Source organism: Coenobita brevimanus, chromosome 26, assembly GCF_032717465.1.
Source record: "Coenobita brevimanus isolate Jiangsu-jjx chromosome 26, ASM3271746v2, whole genome shotgun sequence".
NCBI lineage: Eukaryota > Metazoa > Arthropoda > Malacostraca > Decapoda > Coenobitidae > Coenobita > Coenobita brevimanus.
In genome coordinates, this window is record NC_136979.1 from 35,062,466 (window position 1) to 35,078,072 (window position 15,607).

General features: G+C 43.1%; 1 protein-coding gene and 1 non-coding gene across 2 annotated transcripts in view; both read right to left on the reverse strand.

Moving 5' to 3' along the window:
- Window positions 1-15,607, reverse strand: part of LOC145394002 (protein amalgam-like) — a 240,833-nt gene that overhangs the window by 180,703 nt on the left and 44,523 nt on the right. The window lies entirely within an intron of this gene.
- Window positions 14,747-14,865, reverse strand: LOC145394284 (5S ribosomal RNA). Its single transcript, XR_013896357.1, has one exon. It is a non-coding gene; the product is annotated as a 5S ribosomal RNA (ribosomal RNA).

A 15,607-nucleotide genomic window follows, 5' to 3' on the forward strand; every position in this document is an offset into this window, starting at 1 on the left:
AGATAGAGCCTAACGCATTATAGAACCTAACTCATTATAGAACCTAACCCATTATAGAATTTAACCCATTATAGAACCTCACCCATTATAGAACCTAACCCATTGGGACACGAATGACACCTCCTGGAATAAAATTATCTTCGGATCACGATATCCAAAAGCGAGTCTGTTGTGCGGAAAAAAATGTTAAAATGAAGAATATTTATCAGAAGAGAAAATGTTTACGAAATGGAGTAAGATCCATGAACTCACTGAAATTTTGTTCTTGTACCACCAGACGATATCGTTCAGAGGGAAGCCAAAAGTTGTAAAAATATATTGAGTGAAAATGAAGAATGAATCACTATACTGGGTGGAAAATGAAGACCTAAGAGGGAGAGAAAGGTGAAAGAAGAGGTGGAAGACAAGATGAGATGGAATAAAGCTAATAAAATGAAGGAAATGTATGAGAATGAGGGCATCTCCTCTTATGGACTTCTCCACTCCTCCCCCCTCCCTTCAACTTTTTTATAGCGATAGAAGTTTATGCCTTCATTTCGCTGACGGACCCTGAGTGTAGGATGACTGACCTGACCTTCACTCTCCTCACCCATGTCTTCGGCTCTTGTTCTCTGCGCTTCTCCTCGTTTTCCTCACACTTCGCCCTTTTCCGCTGTCTAACATCCCATCTCCTCTCGCCTCTCCTCAGTTCTCGTTCTTTCACTTCTTCTCCTCGTCTTCTCCCTTGCCCCAATTCTTTCCCTATCTCATTTCCTTCTCTTCTTTCACCTTCCCGTTTAGTTATTCTAATATGACTCACACATTTTATACTTTCGTTACAACATTCACTGTAACAAGAAGCACTAATATGGACAGATAGATTCGTTGCTGTTTGAACTCGCTTGTACTCTTTATACCATTTTCCTCCTCTGCATTTTCCTTCTTGTTCGCCCTCTCCTTTTCTTCTCACCCATCTCTTCAGTTCCACCCATTTCATGTCTCCCCCAACCCATGCTTTTCTGTTATCTCTCGCATCTCCTCTTCTTCTTCGTCCTCCTTCATTCTTCCTCCTCACCTGTCATCGTTTCCACATACTTCTCTCTCACCTCTCCCATTCTTTCTTCTCTCCCTTTCCCACGTTATTGTTCCCTTTCCGCACTTCTCGTCCCTGCTCCCCTTCCCCTCCTCGTCATTCCTTTCTCCTTCTCTTTTCGGGCCTTTTTTCCTCTTTCCCCTCCCCACTTCTCGTACTTCACCTTCTTTTCATTTCTCTCCCCCCCTTCCATCTCATCCGTCGTCCTCTTCACGTCTTCTTCCCTAATTTCTGTCAGTACTTCTTTTTCTCCTTCCCCTCTTCGTGTTCCCTTTTCCTTCTCCTATCGTACCAATTGTCCCTCTTTCCTCATCCTTTTCTCCCTACCTCTGCACCCTCCCACCCTGACCCCCTCCTCTCCTTTCCTTCCTCACTCCCACGGGTGCAAGAAAAAATAAAATATAAAATCGTCTCCATTCCTCTTGGATGAACCTCCAAGTGTGACCAACAGGGTGGGTTGTTCTCCTTTACTGCTTTCAAAAACCGTCTGCTGGCAGCAATAACAAACTAAATCAAGCATTCTCAGCATTCCCAAGGGAATGCAGTGTGGTCGTCATAAAATAATCTCTGCCATTGAAAGAGATGATTATACCACCTCTCATCGCATATGTTGATAAACTCTACGGATTCGTGCTGCCATATTTAGATATTCTTGTTTGTATGGCTTGACATCTGATCCCATAAAACCCTATAAAAGGCTCAGCTTCGTAAAATGACAGGGAAATATTTGCCAAAGAAATGAAGGAGTGATACCAGACTGAAAAATGTTTGGAGGAAAATAAAAAAAGATGAAGAAACACACTGAGCAAATACACTATAGTCTCCATTACAGTATGAAGTCCATATTTACGGATACCTCCCTGCCGCCAGCCTCCAAAATTTTACTATCACAGAAAGAATAAAAAGAAATTAAAACTTATCATTCCTTTAGGTTAACCCTTTCAGTCTGATGAGAAGCTTTATGTTTTATTATTACTATCAAGGGACGATTTCATTCAGCTTTGGAGAGGCTTTTCGGACTGGAGGGGTTAGTTATGGCCTTCAGTTACCTCTTCACCACGAGACCCTTAGTGCTGAATAAAATCGTCTGTCGGTAGCGAGAATGAGCATAAAACTAAAAATTAATCGTCCCCGTGAGGTGAAACCCCCCCGGGTGCGATCAAAAGGGTGGCTTGTTCTCCATTACGGCGGTCGAAAATAGGCGATAGAGTTTTAATTGGTGGCGGTGTGTGTGTGAGGTACGGAAAGAGAGAGAGAGAGAGAGAGAGAGAGAGAGAGAGAGAGAGAGCGTGTTTGCGGGTGGATGGGTGTTGAGAGAGAGAGAGAGAGAGAGAGAGAGAGAGAGAGAGAGAGAGAGAGAGCGTGTTTGCGGGTGGATGGGTGTTGAGAGAGAGAGAGAGAGAGAGAGAGAGTACTCCGTTGCTTGGGTGGCAAGTAATAAATTTTTGTGCTGAATTTATCGCTCGTTCCTTACTTTTTCGTTTTTTTTTTTCCATGAACACCTTCCTCCTTTATATATATATATTATTATTCTTTATATACCTTTTGTCTTCGTCCTCTTGACATATTTTTTTTCCTCTGGGTTTTTCTTTCCGTCTTTCCCTTCTTGATTCTGTTTTTATTTTATTTCCTGATTTTTCGTGTCTTTTTTTTCGTGTTTTTTTCCTATGTATCATAGTTTTCTTTTTCTCTTTTTTTTTTCTTTTCTGTTATCTTATTCTTTTCCGCCTCAGTTCATGTATGTCGTAGTCTTTTATTATTTGTCTTCTTGTGTATTTTCCTGTCAGTCTTTATCCCTCTTCCATCAACCTTTTTTTCGCCAATATATTTACATTTTTCTTCCTCTCATTTTCTTCCCCTCTTCCATTTTTTTTCTTCATTGTCTTTCCAACTTTCTTCCTCTTATTTTATGGTTATTCTACCATAGTGCCGGCTTTTTTCTTCCTTCATTTTCTTTTTTCTTTTTTTTTTTAAATTGGAGAGCGCCCTGCTCTTTTTAATCACGTATCGGTCGGTATTTTTGTGGGCTTGTTTGAGAGAGAGAGAGAGAGAGAGAGAGAGAGAGAGAGAGAGAGAGAGACTTCCAATTTGTACTAGGTCTTTCACACCATTCAATTTCTTTCTGGTTCTTTCCATTCTTTCTTTCCTCTCCCTCTCCCCTCTGTCTCCTTTCTCCCTCTCCTCTACCTCTTTCCACACATTCCATCTCTTCAGCTCTCTTCCGGATCTTACACTCCCCCATTCCATCCTTCACCAGTCCTCTCTCTCTCTCTCTCTCTCTCTCTCTCTCTCTCTCTCTCTCTCTCTCATCCTCTTCCCAACACTCCCTCAAACACTTTTCTCCCCCATTGTAAGAGTTCCCGCCTTACTTTTCCTTCCTCTTCCGTCTTCTCTCTTTCCCACTCCTCTTCCTTCTTTTCCGCCTCTCCTCTCACCCTTTCTCCCTTTCCTTTCTTTTCTTTCCTCTCACCGTCTCTTCTACCTTCTTCTTCCTATACTCTTCTCTTTCCCTGTTCCCCATTTTTTTCTCTTTTACCCCTACCCTCTTTTTTCCCTTTATCCCCTCGTCTTTTCATTTACCTGCCCCCTCTTCCCCTTCCTTCCTTTGCTCCTCTGTCCTCTCTTCTCCCTTTCTTCCCAAATTTTTCCTTCCCTCCCTATCTTTCCCATCTACCTTTGCTATCCTTGTCTTATAAAATAGCTGTCTTAATAATAGCATGCTCAATGACAAACAACCTCAAAAGAAGCAATATGTCTCTTCCTTTGTACTCCTCTCTCCCCTCACTCTTTCCTCTCCCCTTCTCTCACCCTCCCCTCTCCTCTCTCCTCCACCCAACCGCTTCTCTCCTCTCGTCCCTCCCCTCACGTTCCTACCTCCATTTTTCTCTCCCCTCTCCTTCCTCCCCTGCTCTCTGCACCCTCCTGCTTCATTTTTCCTTTATTCTCTTCCGCTTCTCTCACCTCTTTCTTCTCTTTCCCTCACAGCTGTCACTCTCTCTCTCTCTCTCTCTCTCTCTCTCTCTCTCTCTCTCACCTTTTTTTCCCCAGTCTCCCCGTTCCCTCCCTCCTTGTTTCCTCCCTCCCTTCTCCCCCTGTACCCTTTACCCTCCCTTCGCCCACCTTCCCCCCCCCCTCCTAAAATTCCCCCTCACTTTTCCTTGCGCTCTCTTCCACTCCTTCCCTTCTCTTTCCCTCTCTAATTCTCTTCGAACCCTCCCGTCCCATTCCCTTCCCCTCTCTCACACTCTTACAATCCTCCCCCTTCCATTTCACTGTCACCCACATCGAGTTCCCCCTTCCCATTCCCTCTCCCACCTCCATTCCAATCCCCCTATTCCTTCTCCAACTTTCTTCTAATCCCCCCCTTCCCTTCCCCCCTTCCTCCCACCTCTTGTCTCCCGCCCACACCCTCTCCTCCTCCTCCTCCTCCTCCTCCTCCTCCTCCTCCTCCTTTCCCATCTTCTCGCCTCCTGTGAGAAACTCTGGTGGCTCAAGTCGACCCTTTCTGAGAGCGTCACAGAGGAGGAGTTGAAAGGAACCCGGGAGTATAGACTTCCTAAAGGTTTTTCACGCGCACACACATTCCTGTTCTCAAATGTCCTTTTTAACACATGCCACACTTCTTATAGGTTCCTCTTCATCCTTTAAGCAGACACGTACCTTCTTACCTTCTTGGGGATATGATTATGGGTTTAGCAAGGGGGTTTATACAGCTGAGGGAAATTGGGGCCTGTAAAATGTTGTCTGTCTCGATATAATTTGCCATTCGTTGGTACGCACACACTGAGGTAGGTTATGAAGGTTAATATACGCCTGATATAACTTAGCATTTTCAGCAGTAGCATATATAAAGTGGTAGGTAAATAGATTGCTATATAGAAAGAGATTAAAATATGCATATGTAGGTAGATATAGATAGATAGATAGATAGAAACATGATCCATTACGACAAGTGGAAATGTTGGGTAGGGGAGAGAGGTAGGTTAGGGCATGAACTCATTATTTTCTTTAACGTTTCGGGTCACGCAGGGTTTTGTGTAGCCCGAAACGTTAGAGAAAATAAAGAATTCAAGCTGTAACCAGTGCCTCTCCCACCCAGCATTTCTAGTTGTCGTAATGGGTCACCTGCCTGTCCATCTACCTATCAATCAGTCTGTCTGTCCATCTATCTGTTTATCCATCTGTCTATCTATCTGTTTATCTGTCTGTCTGTCTATCCATCTATCTGTCCATCTTTCTGTCTAGCTATATATATATATATATATATATATATATATATATATATATATATATATATACAAACACACACACACACACACACACACACACACACACACACAGATACTGTAGATAGCTAATATTCATAAACAGATGGACGTATACTTGGAAACCTTCACATAAACATACTCCTAATGACCTACCTGCACACACACACACACACACACACACACACACACACACACACACACACACACACACACACACACACACACACACACACACACACACACACACTAATTGCCGTAACACCTGAGCCAGTCAATAATTGGCCTACCTGTTGCCGAGCTCTGGGGCGGAGGCACGGGGCTCACTCATTGATAATTTGGCGAGGGGGGGGTGGAACTTTTTGTATTCTCTCTCTCTCTCTCTCTCTCTCTCTCTCTCTCTCTCTCTCTCTCTCTCTCTCTCTCATCACGGGATAGGGTATGGCGTATTGCGTTTCACAGGTATTTTATTGTTTGTTATTGAAGCCATAACTATTGTCCTGTACTGTGGTTGCCTCTCTATCCCCCCGTGTCCTGTTGCGTAGATCCGATATTCATTCGTGACGGACGTGTAATTGCGTAATGGTAGTATGTTCTATCATGTGTCACTGTTTTATCTGCTGCGACTTGGTTAATACGTAAGGTATATACAAAGTGACACACACACACACACACACACACACACACACACACACACACACACACACACACACACACACAATGCTTCAGATCTCACTTTCACCGCTTTTACTACTGACATCCCTTTCTGATTCGTACTTGTCTAGTATAGGGAAAGGTTGTCTCCGGCTATCACCCTCCCTCAGACTGCAGTGGGCTTGATGCGGTTCGATAGAGATATAACTGTGTGCTGTTGTCTATCTTTTTCTGTCCCTGTTATTGTCTGCTGATTTCTCTTTACCTGTTTGCCATTTTTTGCCTTATTTTTGTACCTGTGTGTGTGTGTGTGTGTGTGTGTGTGTGTGTGTGTGTGTGTGTGTGTGTGTGTGTGTGTGTCAGCTTTTTTATGTGCTATCCTGCCGGTCTGTCTTTATTGTCTCCTTGGATCGTATACTGATGCAGTTAGGATGCTTTCTTCCACTTCTTCTTTGGCCAGTTATGTTTTATCTTACACCGTATTATTCTCATTTGTGTTCTTATTCATATTACACCTTGATTTTCTCTTGTATATTACTTTGCATATTACAGTTTAATATTTTCCTGTATGCGACGCCCATTATCCACTCACTGGATGTAATGCTACTTTTAGGTAACTCGTAACTGAGTGACGAACCAGGAATCTATTAATGTCTTTGGGTTTTTAGCACATTACAAAGAATACATGCTTCGTGGTCTAGTGTTAAGGTGGTTCATCTGGATGTGGTCCGTAAAGGGTTTAAATCCAAGGGTGTTTGGGGTTTAATGCTCAATGTCACTTGGGATAGCGACTCGAGCCCCTGAACTCCTGATGGAAGTTTCTCGTGTTTTATCATCATAGTATCGGTGGCCATCAATCCATCATCCAGTCTTGTATTGCCGCATCAGGAGCACAGAGACCCGGAGCCAGAGTACTTAATCCAATGAAGGCGAGAGGGACCAGTTGCTCTTCCCTCAGCGGCATAACGCGAGCATGAAACTCCAGCCATCTCTCAGAATTAGACCCTTAGGGGGCGTATCCGGTTGGGGCGCCATTGCTCACTACTCGAACAGGCGTCAGAGAGAGAGAGAGAGAGATAGAGAGAGTATAAGGGCAACGAGGCTAAAACATTACTTCAGTACAAAAGACAAAGACCCCCCCCCTCTTGACCTCCTACGTGGGTCAAAGAAGTGGCACAGACAACGGAAATACGCAAGAGAAACCGGTATAAATAAATTTTTAAGATGATAACAGATAAGATGATAAGGTGCAGAAATAAAGTGGTAAAAAGAAGAGAGGTGGTAGGGAGTCTGCCAGGCCCACGAGAATGCGGCCCGAGACACACAAGTTTAAAGACATTGGCGCTCTGAATACAAAATACACGTCTTTCTCTCTTTGACTTGCATGACGGGAGAGAGAGTGAGAGAGAGAGAAAGAATAGAAGAAGTGAGCGAGTGAGTGCGAGAAAGGAGAGTTTGGAGAGAGAGAGAGAGAGAGAGAGAGAGAATAGAAAAAGACTGAGAAAGTGAGAGAGTGTGAGAAAGGAGAGTTTGTGGTTAAAGTGGAAAATACTGAGAAAATACTTTAAACGATGGGGAGGAAAAGTTTGCAAGAAAAATTCCCCGGTTTAATGAGGAGTAAGAGGAAGATGGGAGAGGGGAAAAAGGGTGGGGGTTAACGAGGAAGGAAGTTAACGAGGGAAGAAGAAGGTTAACGAGAGAAAAATGGAAGGGTTAAGGACCGGGTAGGAAGATTTAACGTTAGGAAATGAGTAAATGAAGTAAGAGGAAGGTGGGAAAGAGTAGAAGGGTGGGATTAACGAGATGGAGGGTAACGAAGGAAGGTTAACGAGAGAAAATGGAATGGCTATGTAGGAGAGAGAGAAAACTTAAGGTAAATAAAGGAAGAGGAGAGATTAACGAAAAAAAATAGTGGGGATTAACGAGGAAAGTAAAAGGTTAACGAGTGAAGAAGGAAGGTTTAACGAGAGAAAGGCAAAGGCTTAGTAATTAAATAAATAGATTTAGTAAGGCAAAATGAGTAAATGTTAGAAAAGAAGGCTTCACGTTGGGACGGGATGGTTCAACGAAAGAAGAACCTAACGAGTAGATAGATTGTTTAACGAGAGAAGGAGGAAGGGGAAGGAGAGGAAGAGGAAACTTAACGAGAAAGGAGAATTTGTCGCAAAAAAGGGCTTAATTGGCAGAAAGGAAGGTTAACGTAAGAAAAAGGGAGAGAGAGGTTAATGAGGGAACAGTGAGGTTTAACGAGCCAACGGTAAAGGCTAGTGAGCAATAGGAAAGACTGGACGAAAAGAGGTGAGAGCTTAACGAAAAAAGAGCATGAAAGACGGTGCTTAACGAGAGGAAGAGCAATAGTTAACGAATACGAACGTTTAATGATGGAAGAGTAATGGTTAAAGAGAGAACGAGATAGAATTAACGAAAAAGAGAGTAGTGTTTAACGAAAGGAGATCCTAGCAAGCAAAAGAGAAAGGAAATATCGTTTTGAAATGGGAAAAATAAAGAAAATAGGAATAAATTTGTACCAAGCGATTTTAGTGCCTGGTGCGAGAATTCTGATTTCATTTTCAACCCCTTCCTTCCTATAACATATTTTTATCATAATCCCCATTTAGATTTTTTTCCATTAATGCTGTCACCCGGCCATCATTTTGCCAAGTATGATTTAATCCACTTTAGTATAACATTTTCTTTCCGTATGAGCCAACTTTCGTAATCAGTCTCGTGAAAATCGTAGTCATTGCTGTTCTAAACTAGGGAAAAATGATAAACTTTGTCTATATACTGCTTAATCTGCCTGGGAGTTGAATGACGAATAAGTTGTGAGAAAGGAGCATCGCAAAGGAAGGAAGGAAGGAGGAAGGAAGAAATGATGAAGAAAGTACGGGAAACAGAGGATAGGATGGAAATGGGAGGGAAGAGAGGAAGGAGAAAAACAGAGAAGGAAGCAGGAGAGAAACGGGATGCGAGGGCAAAATGAAGGAAGGAATGACATGAGGGAAACAAGGAACGAAGGAAGAGGAGGAAAGGCAATGAAAGAAATGGAATGATTGACACATAAATATACAGCCTTAACAGGAAAGACGAAAAAGAATTAGACAGAAAGACAGAGAGAGAGTACATGATGGATGGTTGTCTGGATGTGTGGGAGAGAGTGGACGTGACTGGTGAAGGAGGTGCGTAGAGGGTTTATTGAGAGAGAGAGAGAGAGAGAGATGTAATATGGAGGTAAATGTGAATACGAGTAAGTGGGCGAGTGAGATAGTTTCAGGCAAGTGTGCATGAGAGAGAGAGAGAGAGAGAGAGAGAGAGAGAGAGAGAGAGAGAGTAGTGTAGAGGCAGTGGCACCCGGAAGTGACCAATCTCCTGGCAAAGTTAGATTTGTCAAGCATCATAGCAAGGAGGAAGGAAGGAAGGGGGGAAGGAAAGAGGGACGAGGGAAATCGGGAGGGAGGAGAGAAGGAGGGAAGAAAGAAGAGGAGAAGGAAGGAGAAGACGAAGGCAGTAGCAGGGAGGGAAAGACAGTAGGAGAAGGAGAGAGGGAGGGAAGAAGGAAAACGGGACGCAAAGAGAGAACGATGGAAGAAGGAGGAAGAAAAAGGAAAGAACAAAGAAAGAAGGAAGGAAAGAATTGATGGAGAAGGGAAAGAGTAGAGAGGGGTAATTGAAAGGGTGGAGAAATAAGAGAAGGAGGAGAGAGGAAAGAAGGAGAGAGGAGGAAGGGAAGGCAGAAGGGAGGTAATGAGACAGAGAATGAAAGTTAAAGAGGGAAGGAAGGAAGGATTAAGAAAAAAATGAAGGAAGGGAGAGAAAAAAGGAAGAGGGGAGACAAGAAAGGAAGGGAAAAAGAAAGAGAAAGAAAGAAGGAAGGAAACAAGGAAATAGAAAGAAAAAGATAGAAGAGATGGAAGGAATAAGAAACTAAATAAAGGGGCATAGAAGGTAAGAGAGAGAGAGAGAGAGTGGAGGAAGGAAGGTGGGGTTTATGAGCATATGGATAATGAAGGAGAGAAGGAGGAGTTAGTGAAGGCAAGGAAGGAGAACAGAACTGCGGAGGGTAGGTAAAGGATGAAAGACGAAAGGAAGGAGGGAAGGACAGTGAGGTAAGGGGAAGAGAGGGAAGAAAAGGGAAAAGGATCACAGAAGGAAAGAAAGGGGGAAACACAGAAGAGAGGGAGGGAGGAAGGAAAGAAGGAAGGAAGGGAGGAGGTACGGAGGGAGGGAAGAAGTCAGGAATGAGACGTAAAAGAATGAGGGATGATGAGGTAGGAAAAGAGTAAGAATTTTTAGGGAGAAAGATGAGTAAGCCAGAAAGCAAATTTGGCACACAAAGAGAGAACGTGAAAAAAGTGAAAACATTAAAGAGATTATATCAAAGAGCAAAGAGAGAGAGAGAGAGAGAGAGAGAGAGAGAGAGAAGGGCTTAAAAAAAAAAAAAAAAAAAAAAAGAGGTAGGGTAGAAAAGTTACTCATGGTTGGCCACATCCTGGAAGGTACAACAGAAAATGGAACTGTGTGGAAGCGAGATATATATAGACGCGACGGCAAATTAGAGAGAAAGTGAAAGAGTGAGCAAGTGAGATAGTTAGGGAGGGAAATGGCAGGATGATTGTTGTGAGAAGCTGTGAGTGGGAGTGAGTTAGAGAGCGATAATTTGTGATTGAAGGACCGGAATAAAATGTGGCAAATCATAAATGAATCAGAAAATATGAGAGAGAGAGAGAGAGAGAGAGAGAGAGAGTGTGTGTGTGTGTGTGTGTGTGTGTGTGTGTGTGTGTGTGTGTGTGTGTGTGTGTGTGTGTGTGTGTATAAGAAAATAAACGGGTGAGAGATAATATTAAAGTGAATAGTTACAAATGAGCAAAACATGGAAAGGAATCGAGTTATGTGTCGCAGGCCTCCTAAATGAACTCAGGGATTAGGAGCCTGGCAGTAGATGGAGAGATGGATCGAGAGTTAGATAGTTGAAGAGATAGATAGATAAAGACTGATAAAATTTAAGAAAATGAACTTAGGTAAATGTCAGGATATAATGTGAAATAGTGAAGAAATGTTAGTCAAAATATGAGAGAGAGAGAGAGAGAGAGAGAGAGAGAGAGAGAGAGAGAGAGAGGTTAAATTGAATTACTACGCTGCTGGAGGACATTACGATAAAATGATGGAGAGGAAATGAGTGGGGCAGCCTAGGAGATGAGAAACAGAGGAATATAAATGTAAGACAGAGAGATGGTGTGATCGAGGTGTGAAGCGAAATGTAAGTCAGAGATTGGGTGTGTTTGTGCGTGAATGGGTGCAAGAAAAAGTGGGTGAGTGAAATCATCCAATAAAGGCAGGGGCGTCCACCATCCACTCACTCAATGGATAACAATTATGGTGTCTTGTAATCCAGGAAGCAGTGTATTACGTTGGGTGGTAATCATAGAACCAAAAAGACGTCTGGTGGTCTAGTGGGGTACGGCGTTCCAACCTAATGTGATCCATAAGCTTAAGGGGTTTAAATTCGATGTGGTTGGGATTTATTGCTTGTATGTGCTACTCATGGATTAGAGACTGGTCACTCGTGTCAAATGGAGGGACTGAGTTGCCTAGCCCTGGGTCCCTACGTTCGTTATGGGCTAGTAAAGGAGTGGGTGATAGATTGATAAAGTACTGCACGATTTTTCATGACGGAACATACTAAAAGGAGGAAGAGAGAGAGAGAGAGAGAGAGAGAGAGAGAGTCCACAATTGTAAAATACTGAAGGAATTATGGAGGAACAAATTACGTAACGGAATTAAATGAGACCGAGCGAGCAGGAGAGAGAGAGAGAGAGAGAGAGAGAGAGAGAGAGAGAGAGAGAGAGAGAGAGAGAGAGAGAGAGAGAAATATACCAGATGCATTTATTTTATGAAGAATGTTAAACGAGATCATTTTAAAGCATTTCCTGCCAGAGAGAGAGAGAGGGAGAGGGGCAATACAGACTAAGCAGAGATCAGCGACAGAATTGTACCAAGAGAAATAGAGCGAGTGGAGAGAAGGAAGAGAGATATTGAGCAAGCAGAGAGAGAAATAGAGTGAGTGAGAGAGTGAGGGAATCCTGCTGCTGTCTAAGGAATGCAAGCCAAGAAGCAGAAAAAGAGTATAGAGCGGAGAGAGAGAGAGAGAGAGAGAGAGAGGAAATAGAGCAAGCAGAGGAAGAACAAATTAACATCCAGTAGTAAGAGGGAGAAGAGAAAAATAAGAGAGACAGAACTGGTCAAGAGAGCGAGAGAGTGTGCGAGTAAAGAAATAGTGAAACAGAGCCAGAAGAGAGAAACAGTGGAAGTAGAAAGAGATATAGAGTGAGTGAGCGAGAGAAAAAGTGAGAGAATCCAGCTGTCTCCTTAGGAATGCAGGCTGTCTTAACAGAAGTAGTCACATGTGGAAAGAAAGGAGAGAGAGGGAGAGAGAGAATCCAGCTGTCTGCTTTGGAATGCAGGCTATTAGACGCAGAAATGGGGGAAGCAAAAAAAAAAAAAAAAAAAAAGCAGACAAATAGAGAAAGAGAGGAGCGAGTAGCGAGAGAAAAAGAGCAAGGAGAGAGAGTGAGAAAGTGAAGGTGGAACAGGAATAGAGCCAGAAGAGCGAAAGAGAGAGAAATAGAGCGAGTAGAGCGAGAGAAAGTGAGGGAATCCAGCTGTCTACTTAGGAATGCAGGCTGCCTTAATCTGCTTTACCTCCGCTGAAGGGCCGCTAGTTGGCGCCCTCATACGCCCTCATAGCCCTGCATTTATATCAATTCACCATCACTCATTCTTATTCATCGCCTCATTCTACACTCATTCTCGCTCATTCAAGGCTTCTCCCCCTCCCACCTTTCGGATCTGGGCGCGATTTGATTCACCTTATTGCCTCTTGTGGTGTCGAATTTACGAATATTCAGTCTTAGGTATAGAATTCGCCTGTGTCATGCTTATTCATCATTCTACACTCATTCTCGCTCATTCAAGCCTTCCCTTCCGTGCTGTTTGATTTACTTTATTGTTTCGTGTGGTGTCAGAATCACTCGTATTCAGTATTATATGTCAGTTTTCATTCATGCTTATTCATGGCTTCATTCTACACTCATTCTCGCTCATTCAGGACTCTCTCTTTAGAATCCGATGCTCTTTGATTCACCTTTTTGTTTCGTGTCATGTTAAAATTATTCATACACGCTTATACATCTCATTTTCATCACACCACACACACACACACACACACACACACACACACACACACACACACACACACACACACACACACACACACACACACACACACACACACACACACACACTCATATATATATATATATATATATATATATATATATTGCCAGACGCCTCAATCCCGTTTGGGGTGGCCACAAACAAATCGCCTCCAAGTCGCCCTGTCCCCCGCCATTTCACTGCCCTGCTCCCAACTCACACCCCCCTCTCTCATGTACCTCTCCACCCCATCCCTCCATCTCATCCTCGGCCTCCCCTCCCTCTTCCACCCCCACCTCACTCACATACACTCTCTTCGTCAGTCTTTCACCCTCCATCCTCTCCACATGGCCAAACCACCTCAGTGTGTTCCTCATAACGCTTCCTATCACATCCACATCAACACCACAGCGCTCCTTTATATCCTCATTCGTCAGCCTGTCTCTCCATGTGACTCCACAGGCTCCTCTTAAATAACTCATTTCCACTGCTCTCACTCTTGACTTGTGACCTTCCAACAACGTCCAAGCTTCACTTCCGTACGTTAGAGTTGGTATCACAATACTGTCATGTAGTAACTTTTTCACTTCCATGCTCACTTCCCTGTTTCTTATCACTGCTTTCAAAGAACCAGCAACCTTTCTTCCCTGCTGTACCCTTTCAAGCACTTCACCCTCCAAACCTCCATCCTTACTTATCACACTACCCAAGTACTTAAACGTACTCACATTTTCCAATTCCTCACCATCCAACCTCGCTATACCTTCACTGACTTCACCTATCTCAAAGACCATCACTTTACTCTTCCCTACATTCACCTTTAGATTCCGTTTCTTACACACTCTCTCAAACTCATCCACCAAGCCTTGCAGCTCCCCTTCGTCTTCACTCAACAACACAGTATCATCCGCAAACAACAGTACAGGGAGTTTCCAAACACTATGCTCTCTCACCAGGGCCACTCCAACATCCACTACCCTACCTTGTACCTCTTTTATTACCCCATCCATGTACAGATTGAACAACCATGGAGACATGACACATCCCTGTTTCAAACCAACTTTCAAAGAGAAAAATTCACTTAGTTCACCATCCACATGCACTGAAGCCTTCGCATCATCGTACATACTCTTCACAGCATTCAGCAACTTCCCATCTACTCCATATATTCTTAACACTTTCCACAATCCTTGTCTATCCACCCTGTCATATGCTTTCTCCAAATCCATGAAAGCCGCATACAACTTCTTTCCCTTCTCTAGAAACTTTTCCACTAAAGATCTAAGAATGAATATCTGATCTACACAACCTCTTCCCTTCCTAAAGCCTCCCTGTTCTTTTCCAACTAATTTCTCTGTTCTTTCTCTAACTCTGTCAGTAAGTATCCTACCATACACTTTTCCTATTATACTAAGAAGACAAATATTTCATTCATTCATTGCCAGACGCCATGTATCCCAGACGGGGTGGCCAATGGCTTAGAGTTAATTGTTTTACAGGGAGGGGCACTAATCCTCCACCAACCCCACTTGACACGTAGGGATGCCAACAGCATCTGGTGTTCCCAGGCGGTCACCCATCCAAGTACTAACCAGACCCAACGTTGCTTAACTTCGCTGATCGGACGGGAAGCGCTGTACTCAACGCGGTATGGCCGTTGGCAAGACAAATATATCATAAATATATATATATATATATGTTGGTGGAGATAAATTAAAAACACGAGCAGACACATAATGTGTGTGTGTGTGTGTGTGTGTGTGTGTGTAAGGCAGTTTTTTCTTCATACTGATAATTTCTCTCTCTCTCTCTCTCTCTCTCTCTAGACAAATAGATAGATAGATGGATAAATCAGTTTCATCTTATCTGTATCTCAGTTTCATCGTATCTCTTCTTTTATTCATGTTACTTATCGTCTCATTCCTTACTCACCTCATTCTCACTCACACAGTTCATCCCGTATGGCTTATATTCTGATCTTATTCACTGAACTGATTCGTGTGGTGTCAGTTACTCATATTCACATACTCATTCTTATTCATCGAGTCATTTTTATTCATGTTACTTATCGTCTCATTCCTTACTCACCTCATTCTCACTCACACAGTTCATCCCGTATGGCTTATATTCTGATCTTATTCACTGAACTGATTCGTGTGGTGTCAGTTACTCATATTCACATACTCATTCTTATTCATCGAGTCATTCTTACTCTTTCAAACTGGATGCGTTATGACTCACCTTATTGTTCCCCGGTGTTAAATTGACTCATGATTATTATCTTATTTTACATGCCTATGGTCATTCATCGTCACCGTTCGTATTCACCTCGTCATTCTCTTTCATTCTCGCTCGCTCAGCTCTTCCTTCTGGATATCATTCTGAGCTGGTTCACCCAAAATAT